General features: G+C 33.5%; 1 pseudogene; it reads left to right on the top strand.

The window, feature by feature from the left end:
* The first annotated feature begins 13,994 nt into the window (after positions 1 to 13,994).
* LOC120137865 overlaps positions 13,995 to 17,688 on the top strand; it is a 32,564-nt pseudogene continuing 28,870 nt past the window's right edge.

The following is a 17,688-nucleotide window of genomic DNA, read 5'->3' on the forward strand; positions in this document are numbered from 1 at the left end:
AGATGGTGGAAAGCTAAAAACCAAGTATCCAAAAATATTTGCATTCTTCTTCCTCTTTCAGCCGTGCACCCCCATATAGAAAATGTGAGTTTATGTTAGTTGATTATTTAGTAATTCAAGCTTGGTTTATGTTCTTTAGATAATACTTAAGTTAAAGGAAAGCTTAAGATGTCTAAAAACCAAAAGATGGATGAGTTAGGAGAGATTGAATATAAGAGGTTTCTAAGTGAAATTGTGAATAAGAGGAAATAAATGGATTCTGAAGTTGGAATTGAGTTGTTATTAGTTAAAATAAGAACTTTAAGTGTTATAAATGAGCTTAGAACATGTTAAAAATTTAGCAAGATTCTTGGTTTCAAGAATTTGAATGAGATATTAAAGATAATGATGTTTTAAATAGATATCAAATGATTTGAGTAAGTATAGTTAAGTTTAGTGTCAAGAAAAAAGTTCAAGATGGAAGGTTAAAGTCAGTCTTGGTAAATTTTCGGGTATAATGAGTGACTTCTGGACAAGGAGTATCGGTACTGATTCATTTAGTAGCGATACTTCAAAGGGGAAATAGGTGACATTTGGAGTAAGGTATCGATACTGTATTAATAGTATCGATACCATAAGACAAAATATGATAAGATATTCAAGGCGTATCAGTACCTAAGTGGTAGAATCGATACTAATAGTACCGATACCATGAGGTGAGTATCGATATCATTTTTGAAATAGAATTCCAAAACCGGGAAAGGGTATCGATACCAAGGAACAATATCAATATCATAGTGAAGGAAGTATCAGTACTATACCTTGGGTACCGATACTACTCAAAGTGGAAATTTAAATTAAGTACTTCTTTTAGTTTAGGTTATTAAGGATCGAATTATAATGCTTAGAACTATGATATACATATCAAATGTATAATTGTGTAGATATTGAGTATAAGCAAGTTTAAGAACGATCGAAGGGTTAGGAACAATCAAAAGAGGGATAAAAGTTATTGTAGTTAATCAGACTCAGTGAGACTAAGGTGAGTGCATACCATATTATAGATGTTGTTTTATAGAAATAATACTTGTGATGAGTCTATTTCTTATATTTGATTTCATGATCCCATAATTATGAACATGCATAAGTTATGATCATGATGAGTACATGCATAATTTACATATGTTTTATATGTTATGATATATGCTATGTAATCCATATGAACATAAAAGAACAAAACATAAGCTATATGATATGAGATAAGTGATTACATGTACATTTGATATATGAGATGAGATAGAACCTATGTGATTACATGAGAAATGATAGGAGATATATATGAGTACTTGTATATATGATGAATAAGTTTACCATATGAACATTTGAAACATATAAATGTTCAAGCCCATGTTATATGATATGGGAGTTGTAGGTATAGTTGGCATACCAAGAGTCGAGGGTCCTTCAGGACATATATGTAATCCTTTGGAACATATATGCAGTTCTTTGGGACACATATTTGGTCCTTTGGAATATATATGTGGTCCTTAAGGAGAATTATATATAGTCTTTCGGGATATATATCTGGTCCTTCGGGACATATATGAGGTCCTTAGGGATAATTTTATATGCCCCTCAGTGGGAATTTATACGAGTTGTGGTGACAGCATATGTGCACAACCTCAATGTACTCGCATACCTTAAGTTCTCAGTAATGTACATGGGCACATAAAAGATATAAAATAATTAAATACCTTATAAGATGACATGTTATTGTTATTTAATTCATGATTATATATGTTATGGTTGAGTAGATATATGATGATTGTGATTATGTGTTGGAATTATAGGATTGTATGTTTCATGAGTTCATTACTGCATTTTATATTATGCCTCACTAAGTTTGTGACTTAGCGTGTGAGTGTTTGAAATGTAGGTACAAAGAAACAGAAAGATCAGAGTTAAGGTCTATCAAGGTAGCATCTCTTTTGCAGATGATCAGATCAGAAGTGATTCAAACAGTATGTCATTTTGTTATAATAAATATGTTGGTATGTAATCAAAGTTTAAATCAAAATATGCTCTTATCGATTTTGTAATTATTTTGATTGTACTTATGTAAATTATTTCACAGTTATTTTAATGAAAGTTTAAATTTTCAACGATTTTGTAAGAGTAAACGTTTTGAAAAGTCAATGTAACAACTCAGATTCATATCCAGGTCGAGTACGGGTTAGGGGTGTTACATTTAATGGTATCAGAGCTAAGGTTTAGTCGATTATAGGCATAAACTGCAGCCCGAGTGTCTTTAAATGCATACATACCAACAAAATAGTGAGAACTTCTGATCTGATAGACTAACGTGTATGTTGTCTTACTAATAGAATTATATGCTTATGTCTTATTAGATGTCCAGACACGAGAGCTCCCGAAGTGAAGAAGAAGATGATTGGCCTCAAGAGAGTAGTAATTCACCTACCTTGGCCAGGTAAGGTGAAGAACAGTCACCTTCAGGAGTGCCTGTACAAGATCAATATATCTTCTTAGGACGATGGACGCTATCCTGACGCTTTTCCAACCTCCTGCTCCCTCAACTCAGAGAATGAATGTAGCAAAAGATTTGAAAGGATTAGGAGCTCCAGAATTCAAGGGTGAAGCCGAAGAAGGTCCTGGTGCTGCAGACCTTTAGTTTAATGATGTGAAGATAATGTTAGATGGATCCACTGTTCTGAGGTAGAGAAGCTAGATGGAGTGGCCTCCTTTCTTCATGGTTAAGCGGGAATATGGTGGACGAATGTCACCATGAGAATTACAAGTGACCATGTGACATGGTCTTTATTCTTGGAAGAGTTCAAGCGCAAGTATATAGGAAATCAATTTATCAAACAAATGAAGTAAGAGTTTATGTACCTGAAACAATGAAATTGCACGGTATATGAATATGAGTGTGAGTTCAACAAGTTAAGTCACTTTGTTGTCGAACTTATTCCGACAAAAATGGATACATATGAATGGTTTGTGGATGGATTACATCCTTGATTGAAAGAAATGTTGATTGTCTTGAATCTGTCCTCATTTCAAGAGGTAGTTAATCGTGCTAAAGCTTTAGAGAGAGCTCAAAATGAGAGGTTTGAAGAACAAAAAGCTCAGATGACCAAGAGAGCTGGTGCTTCCTCGATTTCTGCACCATCTAAGAGGGGCAGAGAGGCTGGTTTTTTATCTCATACGAGGTGTGAGTCAGTTACATCATCTATTAGAGGATCTAATATGATGAGAGTTAGACAGACTCAATCTGTTGGATTTAGAACTGGGACATCCAATTAGGGTCAACCTAGATAGTGTCAACATTTAGGAAAGAATCATCCTTGAGTACGTAGAGTAATTTCTGGAGCTTGTTTTCGATGTGGGACATGGGATATTTCATCCGAGTTTGTCCAATGATGGCTGAAGAGCCTACACAGTCAGAGTGATCTGCTTCGATATCCCAGAGAGGACGGGATAGAGGTAGAGGAAGAAATCAGCCTGAATTCTCTACTCAAGAGGATGTGCGCTCAACTGCCCAAGTATATAACATCAAGACAAATGAAGAACGTGATGATCCGGAGATAATTGTAGGTACTTTCCAATTGTATGATAAATGTGTTTTGGTATTGATTGATCCGGGTTCCACATATTCATATATTAGTAGTAAATTAGTGAGAGAATTGAGAATTCAGCTAGAAGTCACTAGTAGTGATATGATAGAGACAAATCCATTAGGGCACATTGCTCGGGTAAATAGAGTGTGTCGAGGGTGTCCCATAAGGATTCGGGGAATTGATTTCCCTGTTAATCTGATGGAATTATTCTTTGATGAATTCGAGGTGATATTGGGAATGGAGTGGTTATATCGTTATCATGCTAACGTTGATTGTAGACTGAAGAGGGTAACGTTGATTAGTTCAAAATGATTGGAAGTTATAGTTTTCAGTGAAAGATAAAATCCATTAACAAATGTAATATCAGTGATGTCAGCAAAATAATATTACTACAAGGATGTTGGGGTCTCATTGCTAATGTGATGGATCCTATAACCAATGAAAAATGGTTAGAAGAGATTTCCATAGTTAGAGAGTTCCCAGATGTCTTTCCGATAGAGTTGCCAGGATTACCTCTAGATAGAGAGGTGGAATTTCAAATTGAAGTAATGCCTGGAACAGCGCCTATTGCAATGGCACCTTACAGAATGGCTCCGAAAGAGTTGTAGGAGTTAAAGATTTAGTTACAAGAATTTTTGGATAAAGGATTTATAAGACCAAGTGTGTCACCTTGGGAAGCTCAAGTGTTGTTCGTTAAGAAGAATGATGGTTCAATGAGTCTTTGCATTGATTATCAACAGCTCAACAAGGTGAATATAAAGAATAAGTATCCTCTCCCTAGAATTGATGATTTTTTTGACCAGTTAAAGGGAGCTTCAATATTTTTGAAGATCGATTTACGTTCTAGTTATAATCAACTGAAGATTTAGGAGAAAGATATTCCGAAAAAAACTTTTAGAACGAGATATGGTCACTATGAGTTCATTGTTATGTCGTTTGGGGTAACGAATGCACCGACTGCTTTTATGGACTTGATGAATATAATATTTTAACCCTATTTGGACCAATTCATAGTTTTTTTCATTGGAGATATATTGGTGTATTCGAAGTCGAATGAAGAACATAGTGCACATTTAAGGATAATCTTGCAGATTCTACGAGATAAGAAGCTTTATGTCAAATTATCTAAGTGTGAATTTTGGTTAATGAAGTGACATTCCTTAGACATGTGATTTTTGCAGAAGGAATTCGGGTTGATCCTCAAAAGATAAAGCCATTTTTGGAATGGAAATTTCCAAAGAATATGTCTGAAGTTCAAAGTTTTCTTGGGCTCACAGGTTATTATCGAAGGTTCGTTAAGAACTTTTCGATGATAGCTTTACCTTTGACTAAGTTGATGAGGAAAGATGTAACATCTTCTTGGACTCCTGAGTGTCAATAAAGTTTTGAAGCATTAAAGAAAATTTTGACAGAAGCTCTAGTATTGGTTCAACCTGAGTCTAGCAAGAACTATGTGGTTTACAATGACGCGTCCCATAACGGCTTGGGATGTGTACTGACACAAGAAGGGAAATTGGTAGCATATGCGTCTAGACAATTGAAACTACATGAGAAGAACTATTAAACGCACGATTTGGAATTGGCTGCAGTAGTGTTCGATCTTAAGATTTGGCGTCACTACTTATATGGAAAATGTTGTTATCTATACACGGATCATAAGAGCTTAAAGTATCTGATGACTCAAAAAGAATTAAATTTGAGGTGAATAAGATGGGCTGAATTCTTAAAGGATTATGATGTAGTAATTGATTTTCATCCTGGAAAAGCAAATGTGGTAGCGGATGCCTTAACTCAAAAAATGTTTGTAGCCTTAAGAGCTTTAGATGCAAGGTTGTCATTGGATGGAGATGGTGTAAAATGTGTAGAATTGAAGATTAGGCCAACCTTGTTGGATCGAATTAAGGAATTACAAAACAAAGATGCAAAGTGTTTGAGGAGGTTGCAACAAGTAAAGAATGAAGAAATTAAAGATTTTGAAATTAAGTCTGATGGGAATTTGTATTATCATGAAAGAATAGATATTCCAGATGATGAGGAATTGAGGAATGATTTGTTGACAGAGGCTCACTTTAGTCCATTAACGATGCACCCAGGTGGAAACAATTTGTATATGGATCTTAAGAGTCGGTATTAGTGGCCAGGAATGAAAAGAAGTATTACGAAATTTGTTTCCAAGTGTTTAACTTGTCAGCAAGTCAAAGCTAAACATCAGGTTCCATCAGGATTATTACAACCAATATCTATTTCTAAATGAAAATGGGAGAATGTGACGACGGATTTTATGACGGGGTTACCCTTAACTCCAAAGAAAAGATATTCAATTTGGGTAATCGTTGATCGATTGACAAAGTTAGCGCATTTCATTTCAATACGAGCTGATTTCTTCATGGATAAGTATGTTGAATTGTACATTAGGGAAATTATTCGATTGTATGGTGTGCCTATATCGATTGTTTCTGACCAAGATCCTCGATTTACATCCTGATTTTGGAGAACATTACATGGAGCATTAGGGACTCGACTGAAATTTAGTACAACATTTCATCCCCAGATGGATGGACAGTCCGAGCAGACTATCCAAATTCTAGAAGACATGTTAAGAACCTGTGTAAAAGAGTTCAAGGGATATTGGGAGAAGTATTTGCCACTTGCTGAAATTGCTTACAACAACAGTTATCAGTCAAACATTAAGATGGCTACCTGTAGGCTTTATATGTGAGAAGGTATCGTACGCCCCTGAATTGGTACGAGCTTAAAGATCGAGAAGTTCTTGGTCCTTATTTGATTAAAGAACTGGAGGAAAAAGTTCAAGTAATTCAGAACAATCTTAAAGTGGCATCCGATAGACAAAAATCGTATGATGATCTTAAGAGAAAAGAGATCGAATTTCAAGTTGGAGATAAAGTATTCCTAAAAGTGTCTCATTAGAAGAAAGTGTTAAAGTTTAGGTGAAAAGGAAAACTTAGTCCTCGGTTTATTAGGCCCTATGAGATCGTTAAGAGAGTAGGACCAGTGGCATACCAGTTGGCTTTACCACCAGAAATGGAAAAGATTCATGATGTTTTCTATGTTTCCATGCTTTGGATGTATAGGTCTAATCCCTCCCATATTGTTACACTGGAAGAGATATAAGTTTAGCCTGATTTGACTTATGAGGAAGAACCAAAGCAAATATTGGCTTATGAGGTGAAACAGTTACGGAATAAGACTATTCCATTAGTTAAGGTGTTGTAGAGGAAGCAACGTGGGAACGTGAAGAAGATATGCTCAATCAGTATCCCTATCTCTTTGTCCAGTGAAAATTCAAAGAAGAACTTTCGTAAGGGGAGATTTGTAACATCCCAAACACCGAGTTAGTGACCAATTTCAAAGATCTTAAAATTTTGTGATCAAATTAGAATAAATTGAAAAATTTAGGACTTAATTGAAATATCTTTACGTAGGATTGAATAGCAAAGAATAAGGAATAGAAGGGCAAAGTGGTCATTTGGCAAGTAAATGAATTAAAAATTTGTCATGGGTATGTTAAATACACGTGGAGATGGTGGAAAGCTAAAAACCAAGTATCCAAAAATATCTTCATTCTTCTTCCTCTTTCAGCCGTGCACCCCTTATGGAAAATGTGACTTTATGATAGTTGATTATTTAGTAAATTCAAACTTGGTTTATGTTCTTTAGGTAATAATTAATCTTAAGGAAACCTTAAGATGTCTAAAAACCAAAAGATGGATGAGTTAGGAGAGATTGAATATAAGAGATTTCTAAGTGAAATTGTGAATAAGATGAAATAAACGGATTTTGAAGTTGGAATTAACTTGTCATCAGTTATAATAAGAAGTATTAAGTGTTAGAAATGAGTTTAGAACATGTTAAAAATTTAGCAAGATTCTTGGTTTCAAGAATTTGAATGAGATATTGAAGATAATGATGTTTTATATGGATATAAAATGATTTGAGTAACTGTAGTTAAGTTTAGTGGTAAGAAGGGAGTTCAAAATGGAAGGTTAAATCCAGTATTGGTAAATTTTTAGGTATAAAGAGTGACTTCTGGGAAAGGAGTACCGATACTTTAAAGGGGAAATATGTGATATTTGAAGTAGGGTATCGATACTGTATGAACATTATCGATGCCATAAGCAAAAAGATGATAAGATATTCAAGGTATATCGGTACCTAAGGGGTAGTATCGATACCATGAGGTGAGTATCGATACCATTTTGGAAATAGAATTCTAAAACCGTGAAAGATATTGATACCAAGGAACAGTATCGATACCATAGTGAAGGAAGTATCGGTACCTTACCTTGGGTACCTATACTACTCAAAGTGGAAATTTAAATTAAGTACTTCTTTTAGTTTAGATTATTAAGGATCGAATTATAATGCTTAGAATTCTGAAATTCATATCAAATGTATAATTTTGTAGATATTGAGCATAAGCAAGTTTCAGAACGATTGAACGGTTAGGAATGATCAAAAGAGGGATAAAAGTTATAAGAGATGACCGGACTCAGTGAGGCTAAGGTAAGTGCATACCATAGTATAGATGTTGTTTTATGGAAATAAGACTTGTGATAAGTTTATTTCCTATATTTGATTTCATGATCCCATAATTATGAACATGCATATGTTATGATCATGATGAGTACATGCATAATTTACATATGTTATGATATGTGCTATGTGATCCATGTAAACATAAGAGAACAAAAATAAGCTATATGATATGAGATAAGTGATTATAAGTACATTTGATATATGAGATGAGATTGAACATATGTTTATTACATGAGAAATGATAGGAGATATATGAGTACATGTATATATGATGAATAAATTGACCATATGAACATATGAAACATATAAATGTTCAAGCCCATGTTATTTGATATGAGAGCTGTAGGTATAGTTGGGATGCCAAGAGTCGAGGGTTCAATGTGGTCCTTCGGGACATATATGTAATCATTTGGAACATATATGCGATTCTTTGGGACAAATATTTGGTCCTTTGAAATATATATATGGTTCTTAAGGAGAATTATATGTGGTCGTTCGGGATATATATGTGGTCCTTCGGGATATATATAAGGTCCTTAGGGATAATTTTATATGCCCCTCAGTGGGAATTTATACGAGCTGTGGTGACAGCATATGTGCACAACCTCAATGTACTCATATACCTTAAGTTCTTAGTAATGTACATGGGCACATAAAAGATATAAAAAGAATTAAATACCTTATAAGATGACATGTTATTATTTACTCAATGCATGATTATATATGTTATGGTTGAGTAGATATATGATTATTGTGGTTTCATGTTGGAATTATAGGATTGCATATTTCATGAGTTCATTATTGCATTTTATATTATGCCTCACTAAGTATGTGACTTAGCATGTGAGTGTTTCACACGTAGGTAAGAACTAGAAAGATCAGAGTTAAGGTTTATCAAGGCATCGTCTCTTTTGCAGACGATCAGATCAAAAGTGAGGTCAAACTATATGTCATTTTGTTATAGTAAATATGTTGGCATGTAATCAAAGTTTAAATCATATATTCTCTGATCGATTTTGTAATTATTTTAATTGTACTTATGTAAATAATTTGGCTGTTATTTTAATGAAAGTTTAAATTTTCAACGATTTTATAAGAGTAAACATTTTGAAAAGTCAATGTGACACCTCAGATTCGTATCCAGGTTGGGTACGGGTTAGGGGTGTTACACTAAGAGTAAGAGATTAGGTGCATTTGGGTAAAATTTGAAGTGAACTAAATGAAATATGGGCTAGAATATGGGTATTGGAAGAACAATACCAATAATATAATGTTAAATCGAAGGAAATAGGTTGAAAATGATGAATAGTATCGGTATTGATTGAATTAGTATTGATACTGAAGTGGGGTGTCGATACCAAGAGTAAGGTATCGATAATATTGTTGAGGGTGAAATTCTATAATACCAAAATGGTATCAATACTAAAGTGTGTATCGGTATATAAGAGAAGTACCGGTATTGTAGGAACCACACCGATACTATTCAGTCTAAATTTTAAATTGGGAGTTCGTTTCGTTTTTAATAATTGCTAATTGGTTATATATTAATGGAAAGTTGGTATTCATTTTGGATCTATCTATGTGTAGATTTGGTTTAAAATTGTATAGAATGAATCGACATAGTACGAGATTGAACGAAAAGAAAAATGACATAGTTTAAAACTTATATGAGGCAAAGATGAGTGCAAGTCATTGGTTTTATATTAGACTTGAGGGTGGCTTTCGATAAGCCTACCTCAGAGTTTTCGATCGAAAACCATTTTATTTCTTTTATGCAATATTTTTTTATTATGTTTTATTTAAGTTACATTTCTAAAGCTATGTTTTAATTGTTATATGCATATGAATGTGAACATGTGATATGTGAATATATTTATACGAAAATGGTCTGCGTGAAAGTACCCTATGAGAATGTATTATATGTGAATAAAACATATTTTAAATAATGAAATGAGAATAATTAAGTTGTTAAAGCCCAAGGTACACATATGAGAATTAGAGGTATTATTGGCATGCCAAGAGTTGAGGGTTCTACGCGGTCCTTCGAGTCAAATCTATGTGGTCCTTCGGGAAAAATTCTATGCGGTCCTTCGGGATAAATTATAGTGGCACTTCAGTGCAATTTATATGAGCAGTTGTTATTGCATTAGTGCACAACCTTCATGTACTCAAATACCTTGAGTTCTCAATAATATGTGTTGGGCTCTATAAACAAAAATGTATGAATTAAACAGTGTATAAGATTATAATAATGTGTATGAAAGTTATATGTATTTTTTGATCAATGTTTCTTGAAAGTGTTAAGTAAATACTTTATTGCTTTATACTCATAATTATCTCACTAAGCCAACGACTTAGCGTGTGAATGTTTCACACGTAGGTTCAAAGAGATCTGAAGAGTGAAGAATAGGAATGACATCATACGCCGGGAAGATCATATCATAACCATTTGAAATAGTAGGTTTCTTATCATTTTGTAAATATTGTTGGCATGTATAACCATGTTTTAAATGAAAATGCTCTGATCAGTTCTTGTAAACATACTATTTTAAAGTATGTAAATTATTCAATATTTATTTTATTTTTAGTTATGAATTACCAATAATAACCTTGTGTTAAGGGTTCACCACTTAAATTAAGTAAAAAGTTTAAATTTTACATAATGTTTCAAGGAATAAAAGTTTTAAAAAGGCAATGTGACATCACGGATCCATATCCGGGTCGGGTACGGGTTGGAGGTGTTACAATAATCATATTATTGTATGGACATTATTGTCTTTTAGTTTATTTAATACATAGAAATATAACAAAAGAAAATAACAATACTGCCTTTATTCAATAAATACGGTAAAGAAAATATGTCAATACAATCATATGATTGGTCTTTGAGCATACTCTAACGTGTGTATGCTTTTATTTATTGTTTAAGGTCTATGAAATATGTGTGGTATTTCTGCTTTGTTGTATTGGTATGCTTCATGTCATGTTTAATAGTTTGTTGTTTAATGTAATGTTTATGGTTTGTCGTTTTTATAGTTCACATCTATAACAAATCTCATATTGAATTTTATTAGTCATACTAAGAACAAAATCCATTACAATATTACTTTTACGATTCCATGAAGAATAAAAGCAACCTCTAAATGTGTGTTCACATGAGCAATATTTTTGTGGAATATTTTTGATGTAGGAAACCGAGAAATTTTGGCAATAATTGAGATAGTCATGCTTCTATAGTGGAAAAGCTCTTTTTGCTTCATCTTTATATACATTGGGTTTAGGCTGGACAACACTTGATATCCTTCTTACAGCCTCTCTTTTATGTCAAGCAATCGTATGCGTAAAGCGTAAGTTGCTTCGATGACACCCGTGGTAGAGGATTGCTTCAAGATATGCCAACCAACTTCAACATTGGCACAATATTTGGAAAAACACTAAACTATACCTTCCCTAAACAATGCATCTAGATTTTTGGAATCATAAGCCTTTTGTACTATTACCCATTCAGAATGATCCAAAGGTTTCAAGGCATACCAATGAAGTCAAACATTTGCAAATATAATATTATAATTTGATGCCAAGCAAAAGTCCAGTAAGTTAAAAGACGGTGAAGAAAGTCCTCAATAGAATTAAAAGCAGCGCAACGTAAAATCTCAGCGAATATATCATTTGGAAGATAAGATAATTAATATTTAGATGACATTGAAAATAATGGAAAAGCCTATGAAAATGATAGATAACATAATCAGAAATATACACAAAAGGTAAAGTAATAAGGACCACTTGCTTCATCTCTCATATATATAGTGTTTGATATTGGATAAGATAAAATATGAAGAAAAATAAAGGAGCATTTCAATGGAAGCATTTTCCCCATTTTCATATAATCTCTTCCATTTCATAGTGTTTTCCATTATTAATCAGATAATCTCTGCCATGTCATAGTGTTCCATCCCATCTGAAATGAAAGGTGCATTCTAGGGGAAGCGATTTCCATTATTATTCAGAAAATCTCTAACATTTCATAGTATTTCATCCCATCCAAAATGAAAGGCGCGTTTTAGGGGAATCATTTTCCATTATTATTCAGAGAATCTCTGTCATGTCATAGTGTTCCATCCCATCCTAAATGAAAGGTGTGTTCTAAGGGAAGCTTTTTCTATTATTATTTAGAAAATCTCTGCCAGGTCATAGTATTCCATCCTATTCGAAATAAAAGGCTCGTTCCAGGGAAAGCGTTTTCCATTATTATTCAGAAAATCTCTATCATTTCATAGTATTCCATCCCATCCTAAATGAAAGACGCATTAAAGGGGAAGTATTTTCCATTATTATTCAGAGAATCTCTGCCATGTCATAGTGTTCCATCCCATTCGAAATGAAAGGCGTGTTCCAAGGGAAGCGTTTTCCATTATTATTCAAAAAATCTATGTCATGTCATAATGTTCCATCCTATCCGAAATGAAAGGCTCGTTCTAGGGAAAGCATTTTCTATTATTATTTAGTGAATATCTGCCATGTCATAGTGTTCCATCCCATCCTAAATAAAAGACACGTTACAGGGGAAGCATTTTCCATTATTATTCAGAGAATCTCTGCCATGTCATAGTGTTCCATCCCATCCGAAATGAAAGACGCATTCCAAGGGAATCATTTTCCATTATTATTCAGAGAATCTCTGCCATGTCATAGTGTTCCATCCTATTCGAAATGAAAGGCACGTTTCAGGGGAAGCGTTTTCCATTATTATTCAGAAAATCTATGCCATGTCATAATGTTCCATGCTATCCAAAATGAAAGGCTCGTTCTAGGGAAAGCATTTTCTATTATTATTTATAGAATCTCTGCCATGTCATAGTGTTCCATCCCATCCGAAATAAAAGGCTCATGTTCTATTATTATTTAGAGAATCTCTTCCATTTCACATAATTGAAATGAATTGTTCCCTGACCCTCAATCTATTAAACTCTTCAATCCTAAAACTCTGTATCTTTGAAATCTCAAACTCTCAAACGTGTAAACTTTCAAACTTTGTAACTCTCAAACTAAGAAAATGACTCATATTTCAGTTGTTGTTTACTATGATGGATAAATTAGGGAAGATGAATACGGGGTTATTTTCGATCAAATCATTATATTATTCTTTCCTTTAAGAGAAACATCATTATTCATGATTTAATCACAAAAATCTCAAAGAAGGCTCGTGCTGGAAATAGTTGAAGACTGGTTACACTGTAGTATAGATTTTCGACTAAAATTTTTCTGTTAACATATACATCATTCAATCTCTCAAACGACGACAATGTTACAATTATGGTTGATACTTTCAATCAAAATTTGAACTTTATTATAGAAATGTATGCCACTTTTGTTGACTTGCATCCAGCTCGGGGTATGTCCTTATCCTCCCACTATGGCTTACATGAACTAGTTGACACTCCAACTCAAACAATATGTAATGATTTCACATCATTAATGGCTAACTCACCTCCTATTAGCATACCATCAAGTTCCAAGGGAAGGCATTCATTTGCCAATTTTTCTGACCTTAATATGGAGATGCCTTCCAGTTCCAATGGAAGACATTCTTCTACCAGCACCTTCGACCTCGATATGGCAATGCCTTCCACATAACACTCAATTCATAACCCATATGGTGACATCCCGTCCAGAGGAAGACATTCATCTGTGAACTTGCTCGAACTAAACATTAGAGTCGTAGAAGAACCCTCATCTCCTCCAGAAGAACCTCATCATGAGACAGGAGCAGATGGTGTTGAAACTGGATTATTTATTGAACCCGAGTCACCTTAATTCAACATGGACTCTGATGATGATGTAGATGAAATTCTTACAAATATGGTACAATACGAATCTCCAGCACACGTGTATAAAGCTGACTATGATGTGATGTACGGGCCAGAATTTCCTGATATGCCTCATCTTGGAGACTATGGGAGGTATTAATTAGTTAATGATTGTGATTTGTATCATGGAATAGAGTTCACATCTAAAGAAGAAGTAATGATGGAAATTAAGAATTAAAATATTCGTAATTTTGTTTAGTCCAGAGTCGACCGGTCTACCACAGAAAAGTATGTATGTTATTGTGTCCAACATGATAACGACTGCAACTAGATGGTTCATGTTTCAAAGAGGATGAAGACTGGTAGACTGTTATTGTGTTCAACCAAGACCATCCAAACTTGGACTTCAACGTGATTTGCCAAGACAACATGCCCTTGGTCAGAGTAAGCTCCCACATACCTATTGCAGTGTTGATTTATACAATACAATATCGATATAGGTACACCATCTCCTATAAAAAATCATGGAAGAAAAAATAGAATGCCATTATAAAACTACACAGCGAATGAGATTCGTCTTACAATGAACTACCCATTTGGTTTAACCTGGTTCAACAACTGAATCTTGGGATAATAGTTGAGTTTGAAACTCACCATGCCTACCATAATGATCGAGTTTTTTGAGATTGATGGCAATTCCACCGAGTTTTTTAGACTTACCCACAATGCATTAATGCAGTGAAATACTGTAAACCCGTTGTCCAAATTGATGGTATATTCTTGTATGGGAAATACAAGCAAGTTTTATTATTGGCAGTTGTCCAATATGGTAATCATAACATTCTTCTTGTTGCCTTTGCCCTTGTTGAAGGAGAAGATACAGAGTCTTGGGCTTTTTTCCTAAGAATTCTACGGTTGCATGTTATCATGAGGTAACATATTTGTATCATTTTATACCGCGAAGTTGGGATCAAAGCAACAGTGGATCTTTGGGTCCAATGTGGAAACCCCCACATGTCCAACATCGTCTCTGTATCCGACTTATTATTGCAAACTATCATGACAGATCTAAGAAGAATAATGAATGATAATTAATTATATGCATGGGTATGTTATATTTTTCCAAATTTCATTTCTCACTCATTTTCATTTTTTATACTAACTACTTCATCTCAATTAGGTTACGAACTTTCACCTCAAACGTTTGAGGTTATGCTTTAAGAATTGTAAGGAAAAATTAACATGGATACAATTACATCAGTGAAATCAACAAAGAAAAGTGGACAAATGCATGCAATGGTGGATATCGATACGAACATATGACAACAAACTTGGTTGAGGCAATCAATTCAACCTTAAAGGGGACCCTTCATTTACCAGTAATTGCTTTGGCTAAAATGACGTATTTTCATTTGGGTCAACTTTTTGCCGAGCTCAGGGGACAAGCTCTTACTTGGATACAAAATGGTCATGTTTATCACCCATGATTAGTAGCAGATCTGCAACAAAATGTTGCAGCATTAAACATCATGTCTGTAATAAACTTTTCTTACACCCAAGAATTATTTTGAGTCACATAAATGTCAAGACCTCTGCAAGGGGTTGAATCTAACTTTTTTAGAGTTAATCTATGAGATAGATGTTGCGACTGTGGTTTTTTTCAAGCTTAGAAGTATCCATGTTCCCATGTCATAACAGCTTTCTCATTTTCTTGTCAAGACTATAAGCGTTATGTGGATCCCGTATACCAACTTTCACAAGTATTCAAGATATATGAATATGAGTTTCCCCCAATAAGTCATGATAAAGACTCGAATAAGGTTTAGACTTGGCTTTAAATTATACCAGATCCAGACTTATTAAAGCAGCCAAGTCATCCAAAATCCACTCAAATTCATTACGATATGGATATTGTAACACCCATATCCCGATATCTTTCCGTACACGAAATAGAGATGTCACGTCACTTTTAAAATATTTACTCTTTTAAAAACCCGTAAACTTTTGTTCCCATATTTTCTTAAAACATAACATTTTTAATATAAAGCAAAACATTAATTGAAATATGATAAGAGGTTCTACTTAAATACAATTCAGAGCATTTTTCATACTTTAATTACATGCCAACTAATTTTTTCCAAAGAAAACCATATTGTCCTATAGTTACTGAAGAGTCAACCTTAATTGATGATATCCGTTGCTACTATTGCACTCCTTATTTGATTTGTCTCTTCTTTTACCAACTCGTGGAATCAGCACAAGTTAAGTTTTTACTTAGTGAAGCATAATATTATAAAGAAATCTTTATATATATACATAAGTATGTCATTTTTATTTAGTTCGCAATAAATCTTATATTCTTTAAGGATCCTATAATCCTCCTCAGTTAAACTGTATTTCATTCTCAATTATCTTAATTATTTTTTGTATGCCTAACATACCTATCTTTCTTTATATTTTTATTTTATTTTATTTATCTCTTTAGTCATTTGTAATACCCCAAATATCAGGTTAGTGACTTTATTAAAAATATTTAAAATATGAGGATTTATTTCATTAAATGATAAAAGATGATAAATGATTTAGAATAGTGGTTTAGACTAAATTGTAACGTTGGATGATTAAAAGGGAATTTTGGTCATTTGGAATAAAATGAATTTAAAATTTCATATCCTTATTAGGGATTTAATAGGGAAAAGAGGATAGTAAAAGCCATTTCTATTCTTCTTCTTCACGTGGGTAGTGCTCTCCACCATAGCATAAGGTAAACTCCAATTTATTAGTTATTCCTTTAATTTTTGGTTTTCTCTTGTAACATTAAGTGATATGTAAGCTTAAGGAAGGATTAAAGAGGATTAAAACTAATTGGTGGATGTTTTATATGAGATTTAAAGAAATGTGTTTTTATTGAGGTTTATTAGTAGAATTGACTTGTCAAAGGATTGAATAAGAGAATAGAAGCATGAGATATGATTAAAAACATGCTTATAAAAATAATATGATTCTTGAGTTAAAGTGTTCTATGAAGACTCTAGATGTTATAAGAGGTTAAATGATGGAAAGTTAGTGGGGTTGAGGAAAGAAAAGTTTAATAGTATTGATGGAGGTAAAAGTAAGAGGTTAGATGGGAAAATTTAGTAAAAATCGGGCTGAAAAATGGTAAATCTGGGTAAAGGTGTCGGTACTGATAGAACTGTATCGATACTATAGGCTTAAAATTAGTAGAATCCGATGAGTAGTATCGATACATATGCAAGAAGTATCGATACCAAGAGGGGGCATCAATACTATAAGGATGGTATCGATATCATTGTTAACAAAATGCATAAATGGTATTGGTACCGTAGCAGAGTATCGGTACCATAGTATAGTAGTATTGCTACCATGGTAAGGGTATCGATACTATTGAGTTAGAAATGTGAAGATAAGCTAAGATTGTTATAGAAAGTATAATAATATGTACTCTTGAGTAATGTTTAAGTATAATTGTTAGGAATTATACTAACAATTGATATTGTATGTATCTTTATGGATGCTTGAGTAGATCGAAATCAAGATCCCGAGTCAATCAAAACAAAAGGCAAAGGAAAAGTACCTGAGTAATCAAGTTTGCGTTTTGGATAAAATAGTGAGGCAATCCAGGTGAGCACATTATTGTAATTATTTGAGATGAAGAAGATTTATAATAATTCAAATTAGAATGTTTA

The sequence above is a fragment of the Hibiscus syriacus genome, unplaced genomic scaffold (genome assembly GCF_006381635.1).
Source record: "Hibiscus syriacus cultivar Baekdansim isolate YM2019G1 unplaced genomic scaffold, ASM638163v2 tig00002193_pilon, whole genome shotgun sequence".
Lineage (NCBI taxonomy): Eukaryota > Viridiplantae > Streptophyta > Magnoliopsida > Malvales > Malvaceae > Hibiscus > Hibiscus syriacus.